Source organism: Perognathus longimembris, chromosome 20 (genome assembly GCF_023159225.1).
Source record: "Perognathus longimembris pacificus isolate PPM17 chromosome 20, ASM2315922v1, whole genome shotgun sequence".
NCBI classification, from domain to species: domain Eukaryota; kingdom Metazoa; phylum Chordata; class Mammalia; order Rodentia; family Heteromyidae; genus Perognathus; species Perognathus longimembris.
In genome coordinates, this window is record NC_063180.1 from 27,768,351 (window position 1) to 27,796,322 (window position 27,972).

Here is a 27,972-nt window from a genome sequence, read left to right on the forward strand (position 1 = left end):
AGATCTCATCCATGTGGGTAGGTAGGATTACAGGCGTGAGCTATCAGTGCCCAGTTATAATATGTTTTATGTCTAGGCTAAGTAGTCTAGTATTCTCATGTTGAGATATGGCCATAGAGATGAATGTGAACAATTGATGATCATGTTTCATCATCTTCCCACAGCAGAAATCTCTTTATTTGCAAGACTCACTTGACAGGAATGACTCGACAGAAATGAAGACTCACAGCTCTTCATTGACACAGAGTTTGCTAAAGGATGCAGAAGCCATCTCCTGTGTAAGCCTACACCGGGGAGAGAACCACCATGAATATTCACGTACTCCTGAGCACATGGAACACAAAGAAATTGATCATCTAAATGGCAATGGCATTATGAAGAATTCATTAGATATTACACAATGCAGTAAGTCTCTCAAGGAAAACAGACAGTGTGACTGTGGTCTATGTGCTAAAGTCTTTGTTAAGAGCAATGAATGCTGTAAACACAATGTAACTGACACTGGAGGGAAATCACATGGTTGTAGTTTGTGTAGGACAGCCTTTGTTCCTTCAAAGTTCAGTCACCATACGACTGCACACAATGGAGACAAAGCGTGTGAGGATAATGACCTGGGGCATGTAGTCAGTAAACCCAGGGAGCTCAGTTGCCAGGATGGAGGAGACACTAACCAGGAAGTTGATGACAGCCACCTGTGTACTGTCCCCTCTATTCAGCCAAGTCACTTCCAGCAGCAGGCGGACATGCCCACTGGAGGAGGGGCAGATGAAGGTCCCCTCTGTGTGTGGGAAGCGGTCACTCAGCCGTGTCATTCTGGAAGTCAGGAAGGAGCACACGCCAGAGAGAAAGCACATGCATGCCCTCCCAGTGGGGAAGCCTCCCAAAGGCCCAGTGACCTTAACACACGAAACAGGAAACACACTGAAAAGAAACGGCATGAGTGTCTCATCTGTGGGAAAGCCTTCAAATGGCCCTGGTATGTTAAGAAACATAGTGTCGCGCACACTGGAGAGAAACCGTATGAATGTAGCACCTGTGGGAAAGCCTTCACTCAGTCATCTTCTCGTGCCTCACATGAGAGAATACACACTGGAGAGAAACCCTATGAATGTCGTACCTGTGGAGAAGCCTTCACTTACTTATCTCAACGTACCGCACACGAGAGAACACACACTGGAGAGAAGCCTTATAAATGTCGCACCTGTGGGAAAGCCTTCACTGATGCATCTTCTCGTTGCTCACATGAGAGAATACACACTGGAGAGAAGCCCTATGAATGTCGCACCTGTGGAGAAGCCTTCACTTACTCATCTCAACGTGCCACACACGAGAGAACACACACTGGAGAGAAGCCCTATGAATGTCACACCTGTGGGAAAGCCTTCACTCAGCCATCTTCTCGTGCCTCACATGAGAGAATACATACTGGAGAGAAGCCCTATGAATGTCTTACCTGTGGGAAAGCCTTCTTTCAGCCATCTCACCTTGCCACACATGAGAGAACACACACTGGAGAGAAGCCCTATGAATGTCGCATCTGTGGGAAAGCCTTTACTGTGCAATCTTCTCGTGCCAAACATGAGAGAATACACACTGGAAAGAAACCCTATGAATGTCGCACCTGTGGGAAAGCCTTCACTCAGCCATCTCAACGTGCCACACACGAGAGAACACACACTGGAGAGAAGCCCTATGAATGTCGCATCTGTGGGAAAGCCTTTACTGTGCAATCTTCTCGTGCCAAACATGAGAGAATACACACTGGAAAGAAGCCCTATGAATGTCGCACCTGTGGGAAAGCCTTCAATCAGCCATCTCAACGTGCCACACACGAGAGAATACACACTGGGAAGAAGCCCTATTAGTGTCACTTCTGTGGGAAAACCTTCTTTTTTCCATCTTATCGTGCCGCACATGAGCGAACACACACCGGAGAGAAACCCTATGAGTGTCACTTCTGTGGGAAAGCCTTCAGTCAGCGATGGTCTCGTGCCACACATGAGAAAATACACACTGGAGAGAAACCCTGTGGCACCTGTGGGAAAGCCTTCAGTGATTCATCTCATCGTGCCACACATGAGAGAATACACACTGGAGAGAAACCCTATGAGTGTCACTTCTGTGGGCAAGCCTTCACTACATCATCTCAACTTGGCAAACATGAGAGAATACACCCTGGAGAGAAACCCTATTAGTGTCACTTCTGTGGGAAAGCCTTCACTGTTTAATCTTGTCGTGCCACACATGAGAGAATACACACTGCAAAGAAGCCCTATTAGAGAGTCACTTCTGTGGGGAAGTCTTCATTACGCCATCTTAACGTGTTGCACAAGAGGGAACACACACTGGAGAGAAGCCCTATGAGTGTCACTTCTGTGGGTAGTTTTCTGTTTAGCCTCCAGTCTTTTTCCCCATATGAAAGTACATACTAGAGAAAAAAATTATGCATGTCATCAGCGAAGGAAATCATTCAGTATCTCATTTAAACCTTGCCTTGACGAGAAATGAGAGCAATCACACAAATGCAACCTGTGTGTGGAAGGGTTTGGTACACCCTGTAACCTTACAAAGTAAGAGCAATCCTCCCGGCGGGAGAACTCAGGAGTCTCCTCGGTATGGGCAAGTCTTCAGTCAATCAACTCATCTAAGACAACACCAGAGGACATATACTGGACAGAAACCACAGACAGACACCATCTTTGTGAGAGGCTTTAGGCCTGACTATCCGCGAGTGAGAAAGACTATAAACATCACAGCTTTGGGAAAGCCTTCAGTCATCATGGAGGGTTGGCTCCCTCAAAGAACAAATGGCGGAGAGAAACCGTGGGTGTCACTTGGGGGAAAGCTGTGAACTGATCTACTCCTCGTATACAGACTCAAATGATGCACACTGATGAAAATCCATGAGAACATTTTTCATGTGAGAAATCCTTCTGTCTATACTCAGCCCTTCAATGTCATGTGGGAATATAAAAAGAAAAGAATATAGCTGTGTGGGGTACTATATCTTGCTCTTATATTATGCACATAAGAACTATGACTATGACTCAACTTTTAGTGTAAATTTAAATATGATGAACGAGAACCAGAAAAGCCAACTAGTGACCCAAACTCAGTTTGGCTAGTCAGTCCCTATGCACAACCACATTTAAAGATGTATGTGTGTAATCTGCTTGGATTCTAGTGAATGTAGGAGTCTGTACTTACAATGTTAGTTTCAAATACCCTAAGGGCCTTAGCGGGAAGGAAACTCCTAATCCACACTTAATGGAGAAATCTTGTGTTTTGGTTCTTTGTTGGTCTTCTGGCTTGAACTTGGTGTGAGTGCTGTCAACTATCCTTTAACTCTTTTTTTCTCTAGGCTAGCACTCTATCAATTTGAGCCACAACCTCAATTCCGGCTTACTAGGTTAACTTGAGACCTTACCGGGCCCGGCTGGCTTTCAATTTTGATCCTTAGATAATCAGCCTCCTCAGTCGCTAGGATTACAGGTATGAGCCACCAGCACTGGGATACAATGGATTTGTAAGTAATAGGAGAGCACGTCACTTGACATACCTCATTTGTCTTTAATTTTGTGAACAAATATTCATCTAAGCTCTAGTTAGGGCATGCAAAACACTCTCTAGTCACAACTTCTGAAAACTCTTAAGTATTCCATCTAAATGAATGATTGACTTTTATAGTTGATAACTTTTTTGTTTAACAGCCAAGTTTTTGGTAAATGCAATGTTCCCTATTGTATATGATTTTTAGTGTCATGAGTGATGAAAATCTCTGAGTCAATAACGATGTATTTTTCAACAGTAAGATTCACTGAGGAAGCTTGATCTTAAAAAGAAAGTGGAGTCATTTCTGATTTACTGGATGTCAAAGTATCTTTAAACAATATATAGGTATGTATGAATATATATAGTGAGATTGCATAAAATTAATAAGAGGAATCACCACATGTAGATTTGGATGACATGCAATCCAAACTAAAGGTCAACCAGACAGAACCTAATTTGCAGATAGAATTAGGAATACAGATTTCAAATAATTGAGAGACTAGTTTGAGAAGATCTGACATTTATTTTATTCTACTTTTGATCATGAAGTTTAAACCAGAACATTGGATCTGAACTCCTTGATAGGTGAGAAGATATTGAGCCCATACTTTGGGCCATCCCTTCCTTCAGTATCCTTTCCACTGAGATAATTTCCAACTTGTTCATGTCAGCAGAAATCCCCAAGTGTGCTGAGAAACACAGCACAGGGTTTTGTCTCCTTCCCAAGTGTCTAGGAATGGCATTACTATGTCAAAGGTGAGTGCCTGGGTATGCAGCCTAAGGCATTTGGGGCTCCTCAGTCCTCCTCAGTATTTGGGTGTTACCGTGTCTGTTGGTCAGGCCCTCAGAATACTCCTGATGTTTGTACTTAAACATCTCCTTTGGGCAGAGTAATGGTGGGAGCTCCTCTAAGTCAAATCATCGTGATAGCCCTCAGATAACTTACATAAAATATATGCAAATATGTCATTTACATCAAAAGTGCCTGGCCGGAGTGTCTCAGATATGTATTCCCAGCTTGTCAGGAGGCTGAGAACAGAAGATTATTTTTTGAAGCCAGCCCAGGCAGGAAGTCTATGAGACTCTTACTGACTGCCCCAAAGTCAGCTGTGGAAATGATGGCTCAAGGGATAGAGTGCTAGCTTTGAGTAAAGAAGCTCAGGCCCAACACACAAACAGACCCTGAACTCAAGCCCAACGAATCAACAGAAGAAAAGAAACAAAATGAGAAGCTCCTTAATGAAAGAGTTTACTGATTTTATGTAAGTGGTCACTGGTGTCATATTTTCAATAATGCTGAAAAAGTGTGCTTCTCAAGGGTTAAAGCAAACCCCATTTTCAGGCAGCCCCTATTTTGTTGTCTGTTTAAACTATGAGCAAACCCAGGACAAGCTTATTAGGGTCCAGCCGGTCAAGAACTCTAACCGACCCCAGAATGCCTCGAGCCCTGAGCCAATCAGATTTGTGCGTGTGTCCTAATCTTGCTTGCTTGAACACTTGATTGCTGTAACTTTTTTATTTTTTGCCTTTATAAGCTCTGTAAAATCGCAGGTAGGGTCTTCCTCCTAACCTCTGCTGTGTCTGTGGGTAGGACGAGGCCTGAGTTGCAGCTCACCTGAATAAAGCCTTGCCTTCCTTTTGCATTTTGGAACATATGGCTCTCGGTGGTCTTCTTGGTGTTCTTCTCGCGACTTGGCATAACCCTTCTCTATATAACTTCTCAAATTACCTATATTAAGGTTACTGATGAGCATATCTTAACAAGTAACATATGGTGTTTTGAAAGTATATTAAATAGCATTATAGTTTGCTGTAAGATGTGCAGATATTTTTAAAATTAGAAATAAATGACCAAAGGGCAAGATACCGAGCATTTTCATAAACTTTTCACAAGTGCCTGCGTATCGACTTTGTTTTTGACTTGCTTAATAGAATATATTCCTGTTTTTGTGTTTTGATAGTGTAATATTCCCAGTATTCTTCTGCTTTTAAAACTTTGTCCCCTGTGGACTGGGCTGTTGTGGAACACTTGTAGACTTCTGGGTGGAGGAAACAGGTCATTTGGGCTATGTCCTTGAAGGCTCTCCCAGGAATCTCTTCTGCTCTCCCTCCTCCCTCCCATCCTCCTCCTCCTCCGATCTCCCCCTTCTCTTCTCTGATATTTTCAGTGTCTCCCTCAGCCTCCTTCCTGCCTGCTAGGAAGTGTGGTAATTCTCTGCTCCATTTTCCCACTGTGGTCATGTTGTGTCCAGTGCATGGGCCTCAGGAACTGAGAACAGAATCCTTTGAAATAATGAATCAAAATAAAACCTTTGTCGCTTAAACTGTCTGTGTCCTGAATTTTTATTACAGTGATGGACATCAACACCAAGGTAAAAAAGGTTTACAACAGGAGGAAAGCAATAAGCAGTAGGTGCCTTGCTGATGAACACATAGTGTCTGGTGGTAGAGAAGCGAAGAGATCAAGGGGATGAGGTGGGGATGTCTCGGGAGGAGTGGCCAGCAATCTCTCAATGTGGCATTGGAGGAGTTAGTGAGTTTGGAGTGGCGGTTGGGCTATCCATTCGTAGCTAATGCTCATATTTTCCAAAAGTCTGACACTCAGGAGGTGATGGGGATTCGTGTTCAAGTACTCCTCAGACTCACTCAGCAAGCTGCCACTTCACTGGGTTGTGCACTAGACTGCGACAGAACAATCCATGCTCCCTGTGGGCAGATCAACAGGACCCCTAAATTTACAAAAGTTGACTGAATGTAACCAAGTACCTTTCCCAGAAGCTGACTTTGTCTGGGTCTTCTTTAAATGTTCTTCTGAGGGGCTGGGAATATGGCCTAGTGGCAAGAGTGCTTGCCTCCTATATTTGAAGCCCTGTGTTCCATTCCCCAGCACCACATATACAGAACAAGGCCAGAAGTGGCTCTGTGACTCAAGAGGTAGAGTGCTAGCCTTGAGCAGAAAGATGCCAGGGACAGTGCTCACACCCTGAGTCCAAGGCCCCGGACTGGCAAAAAATAAGTAAATAATAAATAAACGTTCTTCTGAATTACAGGTACTCTATTAGAAGTCCCTGGTTTCAGCTGCAGTATAATAAATTCACTTGAGTTGGAGACAACAATCACATGAAAGGGATAAATTTTGAGTTGGGTGCCAGTGACTCACTCTTGTAATCCTAGTTTATTTGCCTAGTCCTGGTGCTTGGACTCAGGGCCTAAGCACTGTCCCTAAACTTCCTTGTGCTCAAGGCTAGCACTCTACCTTTTGAGCCACAGAGCCACTTCTGGCTTTTTCTGTTTATGTGGTGCTGAGGGATAGAGCCCAGGGCTTTGTGCATGCTAGGCAAGCACTCTACTGCCAAGCCACATTCCTAGCCCATAATCCTAGCTTAAGAGGCTGAGATATGAGGGTAGAGGTTCAAAGACATCCCAGGAAGGACAATCCATGAGAATCTTATCTCCATTAAATCACTGAAAGCCTCCAAATTTGGCGGTGGTTCACATTGGTAGAGCAAGAGCCTGGGAGCAAAAGAGCTCAAGGGACAGTGCCAAAGCCCTCAGTTCAAGCCTTGTTATGAACCAAAAGAAAAAAGAATTTGCTAAGCATCAGAAAATCTGCAGGCATTTGGGCTATCATGTAGAAATCTAAAAATCAGCTGTACACCACTGGCTCACACCTGTCATCCTACCTACTCAGGAGGCTGAGATCTGAAGATCGAAGTTCAAAGCCAGCCCAGGTAGGAATGTCCCTGAGACTCTTATCTCCAGTTAGCCACAAGAAAACCAGAAGGGGCACTGTAGCTCAAGTGGTAGAGCATTAGCATTGAGTTGAAGAGCCAGGGACAGTGGCCAGGCCCAGAGTTCAAGCACCCCTATCCAAATGGAAATTTAAAGTTCACTCAAGGGCCAAATCTTGAAGAAGGCCTGTCCTCTTATTAGTCCATAGGGAATAGACCCATCCCACGTGGAAACTAGTATTCTAAGTTGTCATCTTCCTGTCCCTGGCACAGAACTCTGGTTTTTAAAGAATTTTGTTGACTACTGGGGAGGATTTTGTCTTTTTTTTGTGTGGCTAGTCCTGGGCCTTGAACTCAGGGCCTGAGCACTCTCCCTGGCTTCCTTTTTGCTCAAGGCTAGCACTCTGCCACTTGAGCCACAACACCACTTCTGGCCGTTTTCTGTATATGTGGTGCTAGGGAATCGAACCCAGGGCTTCATGTATACGAGGCAAGTGCTCTTGCCACTAGGCCATATTCCCAGCCCAGGATTTTTTCTTTTTACTCTTTACCCAATGCTTAAATTTGGATCACTGGGCCTTTTTTTTTTTTTTTTTTTTTTTTTTTTTTTTTGGCCAGTCCTGTGGCTTGGTCTCAGGGCCTGAGCACTGTCCCTGGGGTCTTTTTGCTCAAGGCTAGCACTCTGGCACTTGAGCCACAGTGCCACTTCTGGCCGTTTTCTGTATATGTGGTGCTGGGGAATTGAACCCAGGGCCTCATGTATATGAGGCAGGCATTCTTGCCACTAGGCCATATTCCCAGTCCCATCCCTGGGCCTTTTTGTCATCACCTATTTGGATACCATAAAAATGTTGACTAATTTTTTCTGCAAAAGACAATATCTGGACTGGGAATATGGCCTAGTGGTCGAGCGCTTGCCTCGTATACATGAAGCCCTGTGTTCGGTTCCTCAGCACCACATATATAGAAAAAGCCAGAAGGGTTGCTGTGGCTCAAGTGGTAGAGGGCTAGCCTTGAGGAAAAGAAGCCAGGGACAGTGCTGAGGCCCGGAGTTCAAGCCCTAAGACTGGCAAAAAAGAAAAAAAAAAAAAAAAAAAGACAACATCTAAGTTTTTAGTTGTGTATTCCATTGCAGGTCCAGAACACTTAGTTCTGCTCCAAACTGCATTCCACTTTTAAAGTAGTCGCAAGGTTTCGAAAAAAAAAAAACCACAAAAACACTCTAAAGGAAGTCTCAGAGTGTACATAGATAACACATAGTTTCTGGATATCTAAGCCTCTCTGCAGCCCTCTGGGTTTATTTACATGGACGCATTGTCTGGTTCTCTTTTGAAACTAGAATTACTTCTACTCTCTTGACGGTAGGTGGCACTAATTCTACATTTCTGCTGTCAATTTGGAGCCATAAAAGGTGTTGTAGAATAAGTAATGGAGAAAATGGCTACCGGTTTCCTTAAAGCATCATTAATAGTGTTACAATCTCTCAATCTAATCCCTTAAAATTCCTCAGCTTCTCTCCTCTGCCCAGTGGAATTCTGTGGCATGACACCATCATGTTGACTGGCACTCCCTGGCCAGGCTGATTGTAATCCAGGGAGGCAGAGATGGTTCAGGGCACCCAATGCAAAGGGCTAATAAAATTACACTGTAAGTGTGTGCACATTTCTCTATGTGTAAAAGTCACATGCCAAGTCATCACAGAAAACATGGCTGCCTGGGTCCCTGCATGCAGATGGAGCCCTCTGGAATTTCCCATGGGTGGACAGTACATTGCTCCTGCCCTGTCTCCAATTCCCTGGCAACAAGCCAGAAGTGGAGCCCTGTCTCAGCCCTGAGTGACAAAGCTAAAGGGCTGAGCCTAGGCTCTGACTTCAGCGCACAGGAAAAGAAGACACAGTTTATTGCCATAAAGTCAGACCAGTGCTAATGTAATCTTTGAAGAGCTATTTAAAAAAATTTCAAAACATCACATAGATTGTTAAATTCCTGAAATGGGTTTTCTTCAGGTTTCTTTAGGAGTCTACGGAAAGCAAGTTTAACCAAGCAGGGCGGGAAAGGAGTTCCTTGCACCAGAGCTGAGAACCCCTGCCCTTGCAGGAGAAGCAGGTCTCTTGTGATGACAATGGTCTGGGGAAAACACTGTGCTGTGTTTGGAAACAGGGACTCCAAGGCTGGGCAAGTCAGGGCAAAGAACAAGTTCCAATTTGGTATGGCCCCGATAAGGCAAGAATCATTGCACTATGACAGTGGTTTTGTAGGTGTCTGTTTCTTCTCAAGTTGAAGCAATTTCCTCATGCAGATATTCACCTTTGCTCCTAACAGTTCCATCTGCAGGACTGTCCTCCATTCTATCTGCTTCCAGAACACTATGTTTAGACATGTGCTGAGAACGTAAGCCTAAAACCTTGAAGGCGGAATATGTGGATAACTAACACAGTACCTGCCTGACATTTTACATCAGATTACCTGTGGTGAGGAGGTTGAACTCTATGACTTTCGGGCGCACTGCTGCTTGAGGAAGCCATGAATTGATATATATTTACTGCAAGTGATCAGAGTGGAAACATCATGTTACTCATTATGTAACCAACTTGAGATTTGATAGGCTTTCTTTCTTGGTGAAACTTGACATTATAGATCATACTGGACATGGAAGATATTCTAAGTATTTCCTAGCTGTGATAGTGAGGGAGAAAGAGCGATTGGTTGACAGGGCAGGGTTACTTTTGGAGCAGTACAACTTAGTGTCTAGCAGAGAGTCCGTTAGTTATGAAGGTCAACTGCTTCCTTTCACAGACACCAGAATCTTGGCAGAAAAGTTTGAAAGCAAACCTCTGTTTAAAGCCAGGGCTACAGCTGTAGAACTCAGTGCCCAAATACCCATCTAACTCTTCTGTCCTCTTCCTTTTCATCTATTTTTCTCAGGTTATCAATCAATAAAGTAATGAACAGGTATGTGCTTGAGAGATGCGACAGAAAGACAAATCCGATCACTATTTCCACCCGGGAGAAGCTGATGGCTGAGGAAGGGTATTTCCATCTAACATTAAAATCTGGATCAACATAACATTAAGCAGCTCAAATTTCTGAGGTGTAAGAGAAGGTCCAGAGAGCTTTGCTCCAGGGCGTCACCAGCATTGTGGAGCATCTTCTGTTTCCCTATTGCAGCAAGTGCCTAGTTCTTTTTTTTGGGGGGGGGAGGGCAGTCCAGGGCCTTGGACTCAGGGCCTGAGCACTGTCCCTGGCTTCTTTTTTTTTGCTCAAGGCTAGCACTCTGTCACTTGAGCCACAGCACCACTTCTGGCCATTTTCTGTATATGTGGTGCTGGGGAATCGAACTCAGGGCCTCATGTATATGAGGCATGCACTCTTGCCACTAGGCCATATCCCCAGCCCCAAGTGCCTAGTTCTTGAAGTACACTCTTTTCTTACAGCAGAAGGGTGTCAGCTCAGATCTGCAGCCCCCAATCCTGACTTCGAAGGTATTCTGCCTTACAGCGCCCATCCATTTTCAAACAGCACAGTCTTCTCTAAATGCCTTCCCTGGCTTCATGGAGGAAGCAGTTGGTTATGAGTTACTAGAAAGGGAAGCAAAGCTGTATCACCAGTCTCCCATCAGAATTCCTCCCATGTAGGCATCAAAAGATCAGGAATGTATGTATTCCTTGAATACATCGGTCTGAGCTCCAACCTCCAGTAAAATAAATACAATATCTTTACTAGTTAATTAGGAAAAATTAATAACTTTCATTCCCAAAATATCAAACATGCATTTTATATGCAAACAGGTATAATTATGATTATGTTACACTAATAGAATAATTCTTGCAATTATGCTGGCTGCATACTTTCTAACTTGAATAGACAATCTGACCAAAAAATATTTCCAAGCTGGGTGCCAGTGGCTCACACCTGTAATCCTAGCTACTCAGGAGGCTGAGATCTAAAGATCATGGTTCAAAGCCATCCGAAGAAGAAAGTCTGTGAGACTCTTACCTCCAATAAACTACTCAGAAAAAAGTGTGAAGAGGGTCTGTGGCTCAATTGGTAGAGCAATAGCCTTGAGCTAAAGAGCTCGGGGACATCACCCAGGCCCAGAGATCAAGCCCCACGATGGACAAAAAGAATTCCAAATTTAGTGTCTGATATAGAGAAAAAGGTAATTCTGTGCAATTTATGTTACAGGCCGAGAAATGATAGATCATGCACTTTTCCCTATGTTCCTGGAGTTTTATATACAGAGCAAAAATAACTTCATGCTAGTCTTCCCAATCCTGTCTGAAAAGTCATGTCCTACATCTTCTGAGCCAGCCTGTCAAGCACCCTACCAAACAGCCATGCGTGGCCCCAGGGCCGACATCAGACTGTGCCCCAGCAGGGCTTGGTGAGGAGTTCCTCACACAGCACATGCAACTCACTTTTTTTTTTGACTCTTACTTTTCAGTCCCTTCTGTACTTCAGTTTTCTTACCATATCACGTTACTTTCCCTCTTTATTCTAATCAACAGCTCTGTTAGTCTTCACCACGGTTATATTATCATTCCCATTTAGAGAGGAAATTGCAGCACAAAGTTCAGCTTGTGAGGAACAGAATTCAGATTCCAACCCAGGTGGTTTGCCCTGTTGTCGATCATCAGATGTTTTCCCAGCTCTGAGCCTCTCAGATCATCAGGGCAGTGGCGACCATAACGAGTGGTCCAGTGGTAGTTAGTACTGGGTTCTTATCAAAGACAAGTTGCTCAGTTTTGAAGAAAGCATGTGATTCAACATCTACTACACATAATCTGTAGTCCTGTAAGGTGCCCCGGCCCGCGGGGTTTCATCAACAGGAGCCCAAGGGGGAATTGACCTGAATGAGAGACAAACCTGACGCAAGGAGGGAGACCAAGACAGGATTCTGATCAAGGTCTCAAACTTTATTTTTGCATGGCAGCTTATATATTAATCAGCAAAGGGTAACTCACATAGACAGGGTCATTAGGTTGCTAGGTTACAGAACCGTGGGATGCTCCTTCTCAGGACAGGGACTGGGTAAGTTCACAAGGTTGTTAATTAAAGCTAGACCAGATGTTAGGCTTAACAGGCAAAGTTGTAAAAGCATCAAGTGTTCTTTTTTTTTTTTGGCCAGTCGTGGGCCTTGGACTCAGGGCCTGAGCACTGTCCCTGGCTTCTTCCCGCTCAAGGCTAGCACTCTGCCACTTGAGCCACAGCGCCCCTTCTGGCCGTTTTCTGTATATGTGGTGCTGGGGAATCGAACCTAGGGCCTCGTGTATCCGAGGCAGGCACTCTTGCCACTAGGCTATATCCCCAGCCCTCAAGTGTTCTTATCAGTTAAGTTTTAGAGTTTCTTTATGTTACAACATGACAGCCAGACCCAAATGTCCTTATCAGTTAAGATTTGTAGTTTCTTTAAGTTACATCCCGACAGCTGTTTTGGTTCCCGGCAGTAAGGAACGGGTGGAGAAGGCAGCTCCAAATGTCTTCCTCTTACCTTAAGCCAGTGTCTACCATCTGTGGAAAGAGACTACATACAGATATTTAGTCCCTGATGTTTTAAGCGAGGGCTTCAAGCACTCAGACACCCATCTCTGGTTGTCCTTTAGTGCTTGGTCCTTGCTTTCAAAAGGTCACTGTGAATACCACTCCTCAGGACAACTTTCTGGAACTCTTAGGTTGAAAAAAACTCCCATTTCTGTGGCTTTTATTTATGCTTTGTATCTTGTATGAAATTTATGCTGCATTAGAGTATTGTTGCATCATTTTACATATTCATACCTTTAAAACTTACTGAATGTGTTTTCTCTTAGAATCCATTATTTTCTCACCAGCAAAAAAAAAAAAATAGGATAATTAACTTGAAACAATTAGAGGCAAAGATTGAATTTTATTTTATTTTATTTTACAATTGGTAAGTAGTTTATTAATAAATAGAACCAAGTGGGCTACAAATATGCCATAAGTATAATGTACCTTGTGTATATTGGGTATTCATATTATTTTTGGAACATATTGAATGCTTTGTAACAAAATAACTTTGTCAAGATTCAAGTTTAAAGCTAATTACTGCTCACAGACAAATATAATTACAAGAAAGAGGTCATTTTGTATGCATACAGGATTTGAGGTACATAAAAGTAGAAGGGCAAACTTGGCTGTTCAGTTTCCAACATGAAGTAATTTTTTTTTTTTTTTTTGGCCAGTCCTGGGGCTTGGATTCGGCCTGAGCACTGTCCCTGGCTTCTTTTTGCTCAAGGCTAGCACTCTGCCACTTGAGCCACAGTGCCACTTCTGGCCGTTTTCTGAATATGTGGTGCTGGGGAATCGAACCCAGGGCCTCATGTATACGAGGCAAGCTCTCTTGCCACTAGGCCATATCCCCAGCCATGAAGTAATACTTGATGTCAGTTATTTCAAGCAAGAATTTTCCATTTGCTAAATCAGTATCTATTACAAACTAGTCTATGAGCTAGTTTTTAAATGGATATCAGAATGAGGCCTTGAATATATAAAATTGTTACTGAGAGGAAGCATCATTTTTTTCCAGTATTATAAGTTAATTGGAAAACAATGAAAAATTCTTGTTCTTTGCCGGGAGCCAAAATGGCTGTCAGGATGTAACATAAAGAAACTATAAAACTTAACTGGTAAGAAAATCTGGCACTGTTTGTCATGCTCTAACAAGAAGACACTGTAAGTCTTAGCTGATAAGAATGTTTGATGCTTTTACAACCTTGCCTGTTAAGCCTAACATCTTGTCGAGTTTTAATTAACAACCTTGTAAACTTACCTCAGTCCCTGTCCTGAGAAAGACCATCCCATGGTTCTGTAACCTAGCAACCTAATGACCCTGTCTATGTGAGTTACCCTTTGCTGATTAATATATAAGCTGCCGTGCAAAAATAAAGTTTGAGACCTTGATCAGAATCCTGTCTTGGTCTCCCTCCTTGTGTCTGGTTTGTCTCTCATTCAGGTCAATTCCCCCTCGGGCTCCTGTTGATGAAACCCCGCGGACCGGGGCAGTTCTTCATAAAGAATATTTGCTACTTTAGGTTCAGATTATTTTGCTGTATATGCATTATACTAATTACTAAAATTAAATTATAGGACCAAGCATATTCAGTGTTAGGATATGGACCTACCAAGTATCAGAATCTTGTTTCAAATGCCAACACTAAAACAATCATCCAAACAATCAGTAACCAGCCAATAATTAAAAGTGTTTCCTGGATATTGCAGAGGAAGTTATTAACAGTACCACAGTAACCTAGTAAGAGGTTAAAATTTCTTCACAAAAGACCTCAAGGTAAAAGCAAATACCCTGACAGAATTGCAGGAAAGAATAGGAGAAGCACTTGGGGTCCTTGGCACAATGGGCCCAGAAACACAACAAATCAAAGAAAGTTTGGACAAATAGGATTGCATGAAAATGCAGAGCTTCTGCACAGCAAAGAACATAGTTTGCAAGAGAGAAAATCTTCACTGACCATACAACAGACAAGGGCCTCATATCTAAAATATACATAGAACTGAAAAAAATTAAGTTCTTCCAAAAGAAATCATCAAAGAAATGACTCCCCTCTTAAAAAATGGGCTACAGACTTCAAGAGAGACTTCTCTGAAGAGGAAATGAGAATGGCCAAGAGGGCCACAAAGAAATCCTCAAAAATACTGGCCATAAAAGAAATGCAAATCAAACCAACATTGAGATTCCACCTCTCCTCAGTAAGAATGGCCATTTTCAAGAACACTAATAACAACAGATGCTGGAGGGGATATGGCCACATGGGAAGCCAACTACACTGTTGGTGTGAGTCTCAACTTGTTCATCCACGCTGGATAGCATTGTAGAGGTTCCTTAAAAGGCTAAACATAGAGCTCCCCTATGACCCACCAGCCACACTTTTGGGCATCTACCCAAAGGATCACAGACAAGGCCACACAAAAGCTTCCAGCAATGCTATGTTTGTTGCAGCACAATTTGTCATTGCTAAAATATGGAACCAACCCAGATACCCCTCAGGACATGAATGGATCAACCAAATGTGTTACATCTACACAAATGGAATTCTTTGCCTGTATCTGTAAGAATGATATTGCCCCATTCATAAAGAAATGCAAAGACTTAGAAAAAATAAAACTGAATTTTATTTTTGTGTCTGCATTTTTTTTTTTTTTTTTTTTTTTTTTGCCAATCCTGGGGCTTGGACTCAGGGCCTGACCACTGTCACTGGCTTCTATTTTTTTTTTTTTTTTTTTTTGCTCAAGGCTAGCACTCTGCCACTTGAGCCAAAGTGCCGCTTCTGGCCATTTTCTGTATATGTGGTGCTGAGGAATCGAACCCAGGGCCTCATGTATATGAGGCAAGCACTCTTGCCACTAGGCCATATTCCCAGCCCCCAGTTATGATTTTTTTTAAACATTCTTGAAATACAGATTCTAGATGGATTTCCATTCTTATCTCTCTAAGGACATCTGTCTTACCTGGAAAGAACTGCACAAGAAGAAGGCCAGTAACAATGAAGAAGGAGATTCTCATAGCTCCAGATACCCATGAGGAGATGACAAAGCCGGTGACGTGGTACAGTTCCTGCTTTCTTATAGAGACACGTTGACTGCTTGAAATCAGCCAAGCTGGAAAGCCTGCTTTGCTTTGTAATATTCACTGAGAGGTCACTATTTTCCGTGCTCCAAGGAATAGTGTGTGGGCTAGCTGGGAAGAGGTTAAATAAATAGCATTTATGAGAGTGCAAGGCAGAAAAGAATGCTGCCTTCCAACCTGGAATACACTATTCTATGTCTCTGCCTAGATTTCTCCCATATTTTTCTTCAAATCTGTTTCAAGAACCATTGCTCCCATATGGCCCTTTTCTTTCTACCTCCAGATTTTACACATAGCTTAGAGTGTTATTTGGTATTTGTTAACTAGTGCCTAGCAAAATTACTTAAATATTGCAAAACATAAAGATGAATTTTCTCAAATAAATACTGAATTCCATAGAGACAAGCAATTTGCCTCCCATAATTTTTTCCCATTTATTTCTGCTTTGCAAAAGGAGCTGTTACTTGATTTAATGTTGAAAGCTGTCTCTAAAAACTAACAAACAGGGGCTGGGGATATGGCATAGTGGCAAGAGTGCTTGCCTCGTATACATGAGGCCCTGGGTTCAATTCCCCAGCAACACATATACAGAAAATGGACAGAAGGGGCGCTGTGGCTCAAATGGCAGAGTGCTAGCCTTCAGCAAAAAGAAGCCAGGGACAGTGCTCAGGCCCTGAGTCCAAGCCCCAGGGGAAAAAAAAAAAAAAGAAAGAAAAAAAACTCACAAACAATTCTGTCACTGAAGTAAAATCATAATGTGTTCAAAGTTGGTGCAAGGCTAAGATATTTTTTAGATCACATTATAAGCCAAGGTTTTCCTATATTTGAAGCATCTAATTGGAGGTTTCTTTGTTTTTATTTTGTTTTTTTTTTTTCCAGTCCTGGGGCTTGGACTTAGGGCCTGAGCACTGTCCCTGGCTTCTTTTTGCTCAAGGCTAGCACTCTGCCACTTGAACCACAGCACCACTTCTGGCCATTTTCTGTATATGTGGTACTGGGGAATTGAACCCAGGGCCTCATGTATACGAGGCAAGCACTCTTGCTACTAGGCCATATCCCCAGCCCCGCAGATGAATTTTTAAGTAATGAGGAATTAGTATATATTCTCTGGTGCGTGTGTGTGTGTGTGTGTGTGTGTGTGTATAAAACTGAGTATCTTTGGGAGCTTCTAGGAAAGAAGAGGGCATTAGATGGGAAAGACATAGAAAGAGAAGAGGGAAGAAAGAGAAAGTCAGGGAGGGCAAGTGTGTGATGAGATGAACATCCACAGGAGGAACTGCTGCATCTGTAAACCTCTGACTCTAGATGTGGCAGGAGGTCAGACAGTACCACAACACATCCATGACCTTCATGTTTGAATGACTCTGAGACACACACAGGAGATTCCTGTAATAGAATCTTTAACAAGAAAAAAAAAAAAAAGGAGTGTAATAGTTAGAATGAGTAGAAGATATCTCAGCTTCACGATGCTCCTCAGCTATCAGCTTTATCCTTGCTGTGGAGACCTGGGCAGGACAAACATCCACAAGCAGGCAAGTTCAGAGCTATAAACTCCTAAGATCAGGTACTCACTTCTCTCAGGTACATAGATGAAAGGAATCATCTAGGTTGGATGAGAGTTACATTTTAGATATGTCTTGAAAAGCAGTTGATTGCCTATAAATAGGTCTGATAATAGACTCAACTTAAAAGTTGAATCAGAGACCAGGAGTGAAGAGTTCCCACATTAGTTCCACAAAAATAACCTAAACAGCCGATGAAAAACTGAAGATGAAAATCGAGAGCCTTGAGGAATCCCTATCGACAGTCATGGCTGGAATGGTAAGAAGGGAGGAGATGTGCTTGTATGTGGCAGTTCTGGTGGGAGTTGACTCCTGCGGGCGATGGTGGGACACCCGGTGGACATACCCTGAGTCTGTCCTTTCTCCTGTTTTTTTTTTTGGCCAGTCCTGGACCTTGGACTCAGGGCCTGAGCACTGTCACTGGCTTCCTTTTTGCTCAAGCCTAGCACTCTGCCACTTGAGCCACAGCGCCACTTCTTGCCATTTTCTGTATATGTGGTGCTGGGGAATTGAACCCAGGGCCTCATGTATACGAGGCAAGCTCTCTCGCCACTAGGCCATATCCCCAGCCCTTTTCTCCTGTTTAACCACTTTACCATCAGACATTTTATTGACTGCCATCCTGATCTCGAGAAGCTTGGCCAATTACTAGGAGAAAGTGAAATAACAAGACTACTATGTCAGGACACAAGAAACAGGACAGTGTCTTCATGATGCATGGTGAAATCTCCAATAGACACCAGATCTGCGGGTGCCTTGACTGTTGACTTCCCTGTATACAAAACGAGGATAAATAAAATGGTAGTTTATGTTTGTTTTTTTTTGTTTTGTTTTGTTTTTGGCCAGTCCTGGGGCTTGGACTCAGGGCCTGAGCACTGTCCCTGGCTTCTTTTTGCTCAAGGCTAGCACTCTTCCACTTCAGCCACAGCGCCACTTCTGGCCATTTTCTGTATATATGGTGCTGGGGAATTGAACCCAGGGCCTCATGTATACAAGGAAAGCACTCTTGCCACTAGGCCATATCCCCAGCCCAGTTTATGCTTTTTGTATTACATCCCAAAACAAATTAAGATACAATCCTACCTGAGAAACAATTGCTTTCCAAAGTGAAATGGCAAGAGATGAATTGGGCTGGGCACTGGTGGCTGACACCTATCATTCTAGCTGAGATCTGAGGATAACAGTTCAAAGCCAGCCGGGGAAGGAATGTCTGTGAGACTCTTTTCTCCAATTAACCACAAGGGAAAAAAACAAAACAAAACAGAAGTGGCACTGTGGTTCAAGTGGTAGAGCACGAGCCTTGAACTAAAGAGCTTAGGGACAGTACCCAGGCCCAGAGTTCAAGCCCCATGACCCCCTCCCCCCTAAAAAAACCCCACAAAACAAAGAAATTGGGACACATAAAAGATAAACAATGTTAAAACTGAGAGATCAAGTTTGAGTTCTCTGACTGACCATGTTGACCTTTATTTTGAGAAGTGACAAAATATTCCTTCAAATGAAACACAATCATTTGTTTACATTCAGTGACAAGTATTTTAAATTGCTACCCAGCCATTTTCTTGAAAAGAAAGAGGAGAAATGTAAAATCAGTGTCACAGACATTAGCTGAGTGCATGGGGTTGTTCATCAGACATACTATGAATAGTTGAATCATTAATTGGCCTTATATTACTGTAAGAGAAGTCAAGTGGATTAAAGGAATTTTCTGCGTCCTGTATCATTTTAACTCCAGTGACATAGAGGTGATGCCACTGGTGTCTCTATCTCCAATCTATAAAAATTGGTACATGCGGATAGATACAGAGAAAATGACAGTAGTGTGCACATCATTCTTTGGTTCTCACTATAGTTCTAAGTACATAGCAACCTCCTCGGTCTCAATGTCTTTCAATAGAAAGGGAGATAATAATACCTACCCTCATAGACAACCTTGAGACATACGAGAAAAGTATTACAAAAGAATAAATTATAAAACGCTCTGCAAATATACATCAGTCCCTGACTGAATTGCCAGTAGGTATTTATTCATGTCTTGATTTTTGAAGGGATCATCATAAAACCAAAAGTAGACAAAGAAACAAACACAAGCAGAGAATGAAATGAGGTCGATCCAGAAACTCCACGTGTGATCTGGGAAGCAGATCTCGTGTCTTCTCTTGTTCTGCCTTGGGGATCTGTCCACCCCCAGCTCTTGAGCCAGAAGAGGGACAGCCTCCTCCATCGGCCACAGAAAATGTTCAACTTGCAATTTCCAGCCACTGTCTCGTCCTCCATGCGCAACTACCTGCATTTACCCCGACTGAGTCTTCAAGTCTCTCAGACAACGAACTCACCTGAGCCAAGAAGCAGCAGCTAAGGTACCTTTGCGGGCAGTCTGTTGGGGAGGCGGAACGTGTGGAAGTCCAAAACAATGGAGAGAGCTTGGATGTGCAAGTAGGTTCAAGAACCAATCTAGACTTTTCTTCTCTGTTTGGGATTAGCTTATGTTGATTGTACAAAGTAATTCATGCACATGTATGAAACTAGAATAACGAAACCCATTAAATTATTACATTGTTTTAAGAGGGTGGTGAGGGGAGAAAATAATAGTAGGGTTGAATTTGATGTAACAAGGTATATACATGCATAGAAATATCATAGTAGTCCAGAGTTGTCTTTTTAAAAAAATATTGCCTTGTCTTTGCACTATGCATTTGGTTAGAATTATAAGCAAGAGTCACAATTTCTGCTATTTCATTCTTGCATAGGCCAAAAGTCTATGTGTCAGTTAGACAAGCTACAGGACTACTAAAATACCTACTAGACATGATGGAATGCTTGCTAGACAAAAATAAGAGGTTTATCAGGTAACCTTGAGAAGATTCTTGCAACATCATTAACAATTTTAGACTCAATTCCTGTTTGGACCTAGTAATACGCACATTCTCAGTAAATCGTTTGTCACAACTTGCTTATTTGTCCCAAGGACATTCTCTAATACTCTTCTACATTTAAAATTTGTTTACTAGTCAAAATAAGTGGCCTATGACATTCAGGTTATAAAAACACCTACCAATAAGGGTCTGTTGAAGGTTAAATGACAAGGTGCACATTACAGATACAAGAGTACCTGGAACAATGATGGAAATTTATTAGGAGTATTTGTAATATTACCAAGAAGATTTGCAGTTACCCAAGAATATTTGCTTCCATTCTGTCTACCAAGTGCTCTCCTCCTGTAAAAGAGATCTCTACAAAGTAACGTTTGTGGCTATATTGGGCCAGGGTGGCCGACGCCTGTAATCCCAGCTACTAGGCAGGCTGAGTTCAGAGGACCAACCAGGGGAAGAAAGTAGGTGAAACTCTTATCTTCAATTAATCACAGAAAGAGCCAGAAGTGGAGCTGTGTCTCCAGTGGTAGGGTGCTATCCTTGAACAAATAAAGGAGCCCAGGGACAGCACCCAGGCCCAGAGTTTAAACTCCAAGACTGGCACAAAAGCAGGGTGCGAAGGGGGGGAGGTAGGCTGTAGCTACTCATTATGAATCATTTTTCTGTAATAATGAGTTCCTTGAACTATTTTCATGCCTTCAGAGGATTCTGTCTGAATCATAGGCAAGCAGCCCTGATGGGCCTCATCAGATTGAGGCTGTAAGAATCAGATATGCTTGCATGTCCTGCGGCCACTCTGATTAGCTGGCACACAGGTAGCCTGAAGCTCTGGGCTGTAAGCGAATGGGGAAATGGAATGAGGAAAGCCAATGGAGTCCAGTCCCGATGGCCAGGATTATGTTCCCACGACAAAGATATTTCTATGTAAATGGAAAGTTCCAAATATGCTTCCGCCAGCGAGGGGAAGAGAAGACGGCTGTTAGTGGGCTTTGTTTCAGTCCATTTTTGTTTCCATTACTGCTTTTCTTCTTTGGCTCATGAGACATACATACCGTGGGCAGAGTTCCCAAGAAGAAAATACATTTAGCCAATGGAACTCACCTCCTGGAAATGACTGGGAATACTCAAGGCAGGCTTCACATCCTAAAAGTTAGAGCACAGCAGATTTTAGGAAAGAATACCAATGCAAGAAAATGGCATACGAACAATATTAGAGGCTGCATATGACAAAGACTCAGTCTTAATTCTGTTTCTCAAGGTCAGCTCTCTTGGCAATTTGTAAGAACAAGTTACAAACAAAAGGAAAGAAAAAAAATACCATATACAATTGTTGTCTCTTAGAAAATGTCACTCCAGGTCTGAGGAATTCTCAGAAACACTGTCTGGCTGACCAGTACTGCTAATTTCAGGGTGATGAATAGAAGAACCATGGGCACTATGACCTGACCCCATCAGAGCCCCATCCACTCTCATTTACCTGACGGCATATGAGCCAAAATGAAGAACAGAGAGAGGATTAGACACAGCATCATCCTGCTTGTGACCATATTTGAAGGGAGACTCTTGAAAACAGATGCAACACTTGTTTAGAAGACACAAGAGGCTCATTTATATTAGAGAGTAATGAGGTATGCTCTTGGTCCATGGAGTGAATCAATAAAACATTATTACACACTCCATTTCCCAGGATCAAGGACGGCTATCACTGATAATATCCTTGGCATCCATAAAGGCTTGTATTCTGGAGTGTCTGTCTGGCAGTCTACTGCTATGAAGCCTGGTCTAGGAATGGGTGAACTCGGGGGGAATGCACGGTTCTGACACAGTCATTGATATAGAGGAGTACTTCCTGTGATCTTTTCCAGGGTCAGTTTTCTAGGAGAGAAAACAAGGACCACTGTGGATGTGCATCTAGTGTTATTCTTATGTACAAAATAGTTTGCAGGTTGTGTTAGGCCGCAAGGACTCAGCAGATGTGAACGCTGACCTTGCTCACTTTTTCCTTATTATTATAAATATTTCAGGGGAAATAAAGGAGGAACAGTCAGTGTGCCAAATTGGCTCTGAATTTCTATGTGCGTGAGATACAATATCACAGATAAAGTTACAATTACAGCCTCCTTTACAAAATGCAGTTAGGAAGTTACAGAGACTTACCCAGTTGAGGACTTTGGAGAGATGGCTGAAACTGTTCAAGTCTCAGTTTTCTTCATCCTTAAACGCAAGATATAATATTGGGCATCTGCTTTGCCATGCACTTGAGTTGGTTCATAAGGTGAAACCTCAGTGGAGTGCCTGGCTGCTGTCACGGGTATGACACCCCCAACTCTCTATTCTTTTGTCGAACTTTTCTGTAAACGTTTCCAAGCTCATTAATTCATAGTGAGCGCCTTCTTCCTCAAACAGATATTTGTGCTGATATTTTTCCTGTTTTCCCCCCTGTCATTTGCAAATATTTCAGCTTCAGTAGTTAACACATGTGCTCTTGGAGAATGGAGGAATTGAAATGAAGGATTTTGAGTCTTTATATATATGGTTTTTAAGCAGCTGGGATCAGGCCCAGTTTCGTGGGTCTGTGACAGATTCTCAGTCACTGGCCCACCCTCCAGTGAGCTCAAATCTCTTTAATGGATGTACTGGAATGCTTAATTGTTTTATTTGGAGCATGAGCTTCATGGTGAGTGTTGGGTGAGACAGTGAAGTTCACACAGAGCATGGCAGTTGGGATTCTGCACCCTGGGTGTCTCAGATAAGGCACCTCGGTGGCTGGTGGCAGGCTGCCTGCCAGGAGCAGACGTCCCCTCCAGTCCAGATTCAGTGCCTCATGCATCCCAGACCGTGGCAGCTGCAGTCCTGCCCATCTCCTTGTCACAAGGGAGGGACGATGGCTTCCTCAGGCCTGGGCCTGGGCATTGGGTCCAGTGGCTGGCTGGAAGAAGCAAGGGCAATGAACGGGCAACAGTGAATGTACACGTGGGGGTCCCTGAAGGCCACCACGGGGGTCTTCAATTGCCTCCAGTAGGCCTCTGTATCCTAGGGAGTGGGACAGTGAGTGACAACAACAACAAAGACCAGGTCAAAAGGTAGAAGACAATTTCAGCTATTCGATGGCACCCTTTTCCTGTCACTTTGCATGTTTCTGAGATGACGGTTCATCTGCAGACATGCAAGGCCTACCTTCTCACAAGGAGTCACAGGCCTCTTTGCAACGTTCCTGGGTCCACGTGGCCCTGGGTTGGACCCTGACGGTGTTTACTTCTTTAGCCTTCTGCTCCCTGGGTCAGGACTCAAGTCGTCCCATCTCTGTACTAAGTGTAATCCGACTTGAATAGGCATGTGTTCGGTGACTTAGAGCCGGCTTTGAGTTTACAGGAGAAGCTGCTTGAAAACAGGAACTAACGTGGAATTTCCGTTGACTTAACTGTCATGCTTCCCACCACAGGACTTCCTTAGGTTTGTAACTTAAAACTTCCAGCAAATTAGACTTGCCGTTCACAACAACAAAAATAAGATATTAAGAAAAATTAAAATGAGATAATGTGTGAGGAAAGATGTCTCAAAATTGACATTTTTTAGGAATCTCTTTTTAAGTGAGAATCAAGAGTATTTGTACTTTCAATCTATTATTTTCAATGAAGTTATTCAAACTATAAAATGAATGTTTACAAAAAATGCCCAACACATAGCATGATCCTGGAGGCAGAGAATAAACAGGGATACTGTTTAATAATTCCTTAAATGAAAGGTTGCTGGAATAATTTTGGAGACACTGGAAATGACAGAAACAGTATAACATTTTCCTATATTCTTCCACATGCTCTCTCTGCCTTACATTTACACCCATGTAGCCATGATGCTTTGAGAAAAGCCACGTCATGTTCATTGGTGCATTACTGCTAAATGAATTCAAGCCTAATCATGGAGTCCCATGACTGTACTGGGGTTTGGGTTCAGAAGAGGTAAACCAGAGCTGAAATGTTCCCATCTTGTCTATCATTCCCTCTGGGCACCTGAGCAGCCTGGACCTGCCCCAGGTCCACGCTCTTATTCTGGGCTTGGGTTGTGGGGTTCAGTGATCACTGCCCTTTCACTACTGGCACTGGGGATTGGGCTTCTGTTTCCAGTCAGTTCTGAGGAGGAAGGTCACTTTCAGTTTCACTGAGGAGAACTCAACGCCATCTTTGTACACCACTTGAAATACTGTTGTTAAAAGCTCCTCTTTTTTAACCTACATGTATTTCTTTATCCACGCAATAGTGATATCATCAGTGTAAAGGGAAGAACCAGGTTGATGGTCTCAGATCACACCGGAAAACCTGGTTCGGAGGAAGAGCGATTAGTTGTTTGTTAGGACTTGCATTTATTTATTTATGTGACTGCATTTTAACAGTTGCGGTGTGGGTGTTCCCATAGATAGGAGGAGGAGCAAGAAAGAGGAAAGCTCACCTCCCTGTCTCCCATTTTCCAAGAGAAGCATATCTCATGCTTTGTTTCATAAAAGAGGGATTCAAGTGGATAATGTGGACCCTCGTACCTGATCTAGCACAGAATAAGAACAGAGCTCAGAGGGGCGGAGGGGACTGTGACGTCAGAGTGCTTTTTCTCCCGGCTTTTCCTGAGGGTTTCTAAGGATGTGCAAGGTCTACACGAATGTAATTGTTGAAGAACCCACAACGTGCACTCCAAATCTTACCAAATAGCCCAAATGCGAAAAACTGTCTAGGATTAAATCTCATGACAGGCGTCACCCTTTAGGGCAGCATGCAGCAAGGTCCAGAGGCTGTCACCATGAAGTCTGTGTTTTGGGGAAGCATTTGTTACACGGCCACTGCTCACAAGGATCCAATGTGATTGCAGGAGAGGAATAGAAAGGAACAACGCCACGCGCCTCCAATCATACAAAATAATATATGGATCAAAATGAACTCCAGGCAAAGAAAACAAGAGGACTGAGCACTGTCCCTGGCTTCTTCCTGCTCAAGGCTAGCACTCTGCCACCTGAGCCACAGTGCCCCTTCTGGCCGTTTTCCATATACATGGTGCTGGGGAATCCAACGTAGGGCTTCATGTCTGGGAGGCAAGCTCTCTTGCCCCTAGGCCATATCCCCAGCCCCATACTTAGGTATTTCTTAAGGATAAATATTTAGGTGTTTTTTGCCCCTTGGTGGTCATGGATCTAAAGCTCAGGGCCTGAGCACCGTCCCTGAGCTAAAGAGACCAAGGCCACTACCACTTTCAGCCACAGCTACTCTTCTGTGTTCTGGGGGTTAATTGGAGATGAGTCCCCAGAGATAATTGTGGTCTTGATTGTCCCTTCTTGTTCCCCTACATTGTTTGCGTTGCCTATGTGTAGCCACTTTTGTTAGGAGGGGCCCTAATCAATTTCACTGTTTCCTGTTATTACTAACTACTGGCACTGCTTCTGTAAATCAGCTGGCTTCCATGTGAAGCACCGTGTGTGGTTTTCCCTGTCTAAGCTCTGCTGAAAGAAGGCTGGCCTTGCACTCTGCTGCCTGCCCTGTGCACTGTGGTCATGAGATAGTAAAGGCTCCTCACCTTGCTTTTCTGAGTCGGTGGTAGTGTTCACGGGAATTGGGGACACATCAGTCTGGTCCTGAGTAGGAACAAGGGGGCCCGAGGGGAAGAGAGGAGCCAATGGGGAAAGGCTCTGGAGAGGGCAAGAGCAAGTAACAGGCTAGGCAGCTGAAAGAGGCTGTGTGAGAGAGAGGGCTGGAGGGGGAGGGGGAAGAAGAGGAGGGTGGCAGGGAGGAGGAGGAGCTTGGCGGGGTGGGTGATGTCTTCGCTGAGACGGGGACCTGAAGGAGGGAGAGGGATTTCAGCTATTACCCCACCCCACTCCGCATCCCCCCGCCCCCCTCATCACCCCCACCAACCCTCCAATGGTTAAGGTTGGTCTCCTCAGCCTGGTCTAGTGAGAGTCTAGCGGATCGGCAGGTACAAAGTATGGAGGAGAGCTAGGAGAGCAGAGCAATTCAGAGTGGGAAAGGAGAAGGGAACTAAGTTGGGGAGCCCATCTACTTGAGTGTAATTGGGCGGTCAGATCTGGCCTGTGCCATCATTAATAGTGGAGGGACTTGAGGCTGACTCCAGCTCAGATTAGAGCAGAAGCCAATTTCATCTCCACTAAGCTCTCCCCCCACGCATTCCAGGAAAGCTCCCCTTTATTATGATAAGTTATGTAAATTGACCCCTTGAGGCCTCGATTGTTCAAGGCCACCCACGTCCTCCCTAGGGTAGGCTTGTGCACCTGAAGTCAAATCCATGTGCCCTCCCAAGTGCGTGTATCCACCTGACATCAAATCTGTGCACCAGTATGAAGTACAATGGGGGTTTTCTAAAATGATTCGCCCCCACCCAAGGGAGAGGATTCCTGGTTCCCCCAAGAGTCTACTGAAGTAGAGTGGGGGTTCGCTACAATGAAACGGGGTTCCCACCAAGGGAGGGGATTCCTGGTTCCCCCAAGAGTCTACCACACAGTCTCCAGCTACAAGGTGACAAAAAGACAGTTTTATTGGGGAAGTAAAAAGTGAATGAAAAGTGCACCCACTGTCCTTGGTCGCAGCCCAGACTCGGGAGCCGAAACTGCCAACCACGAGTGCAGGATCAGGGTCCAAACTCGGGAGCTGGAACCGCGCACACCTGTGCAGCCCAGACTCGGGAGCTGGGACCGCGTGTCCGTGTGGCCTTCCAGCCTGGTTATAAGGCAAACATCACAGACAAATTTGTCACATGCAGGTGACCAATGAAGATACAACACTTACAGAGCTTGCTAGGCCGCACACTGGTGGCCAATAGAGTTACAGATTGTCTCAAAATACCTATTTGAACTAAATTATCATTCTATGCCTGCTCATAGCAGGTTCCCTTGAAGCTCTCAGGCCTCAAGTGGTCAATTTACATAACTTATCAAAATAAAGAGGAGGACATTGGTTCCCTGGAAGCTCCCAGGCCTCAGGGAGTCAATCTACATAACTTAACATAGTAAAGGGGAGCTTCCCTGAATAGGGTGGGGGAGGGCTTAGTGGAGATGGAGTTGGCTTTTGCTCTTATCTGAGCTGGAGTCAACCTGAAGTCTTTCCACAGTTAATGATGGCCCTGGGCAGATCTGGCCTCCCTATTACATCCACCACATAGTCACCAGCTGCAAGATGACAAAAAGACAGATTTATTGGGGAAGTAAAAAGTGAACAAAAGGTCAACCGACCGGCCTTGGTCGCAGCCCAGACTCAGGAGCCAAAACTGCCGACCACGCGTGCAGTATCAGGACCCAGACTCGGGAGCTGGAGCCCCCCCACACGAGTGCAGCCCAGACTCAGGAGCTGGAACCACGCTCGCGTGACCTTCCAGCCTGGTTATAAGGCAAACATCACAGTCAAAATTGCCACACGCAGGTGGCCAATGAGGATACAACACATCCAGAGCATGTTAAGCCACACGCAAGTGGCCAATAGAGTTACAGTCTGTCTCATATTATCTATTTGGACCAACCTATCATTCTAGTTAGATTTGGCACATAGATTTGAAATCTGGTGTATACACCCACTCTGGAGGGCACATGGATTTGACATCAGGTGGACATGCTTACCCATGGGAGGGCACAGGTTCCCTTGAAGCTCCCAGGGCTCAGGTGGACA

At 43.9% G+C, this 27,972-nt stretch overlaps 1 pseudogene; it reads left to right on the top strand.

Moving 5' to 3' along the window:
* Window positions 1–936: 936 nt before the first annotated feature.
* Window positions 937–27,972, top strand: part of LOC125368171 — a 36,190-nt pseudogene continuing 9,154 nt past the window's right edge.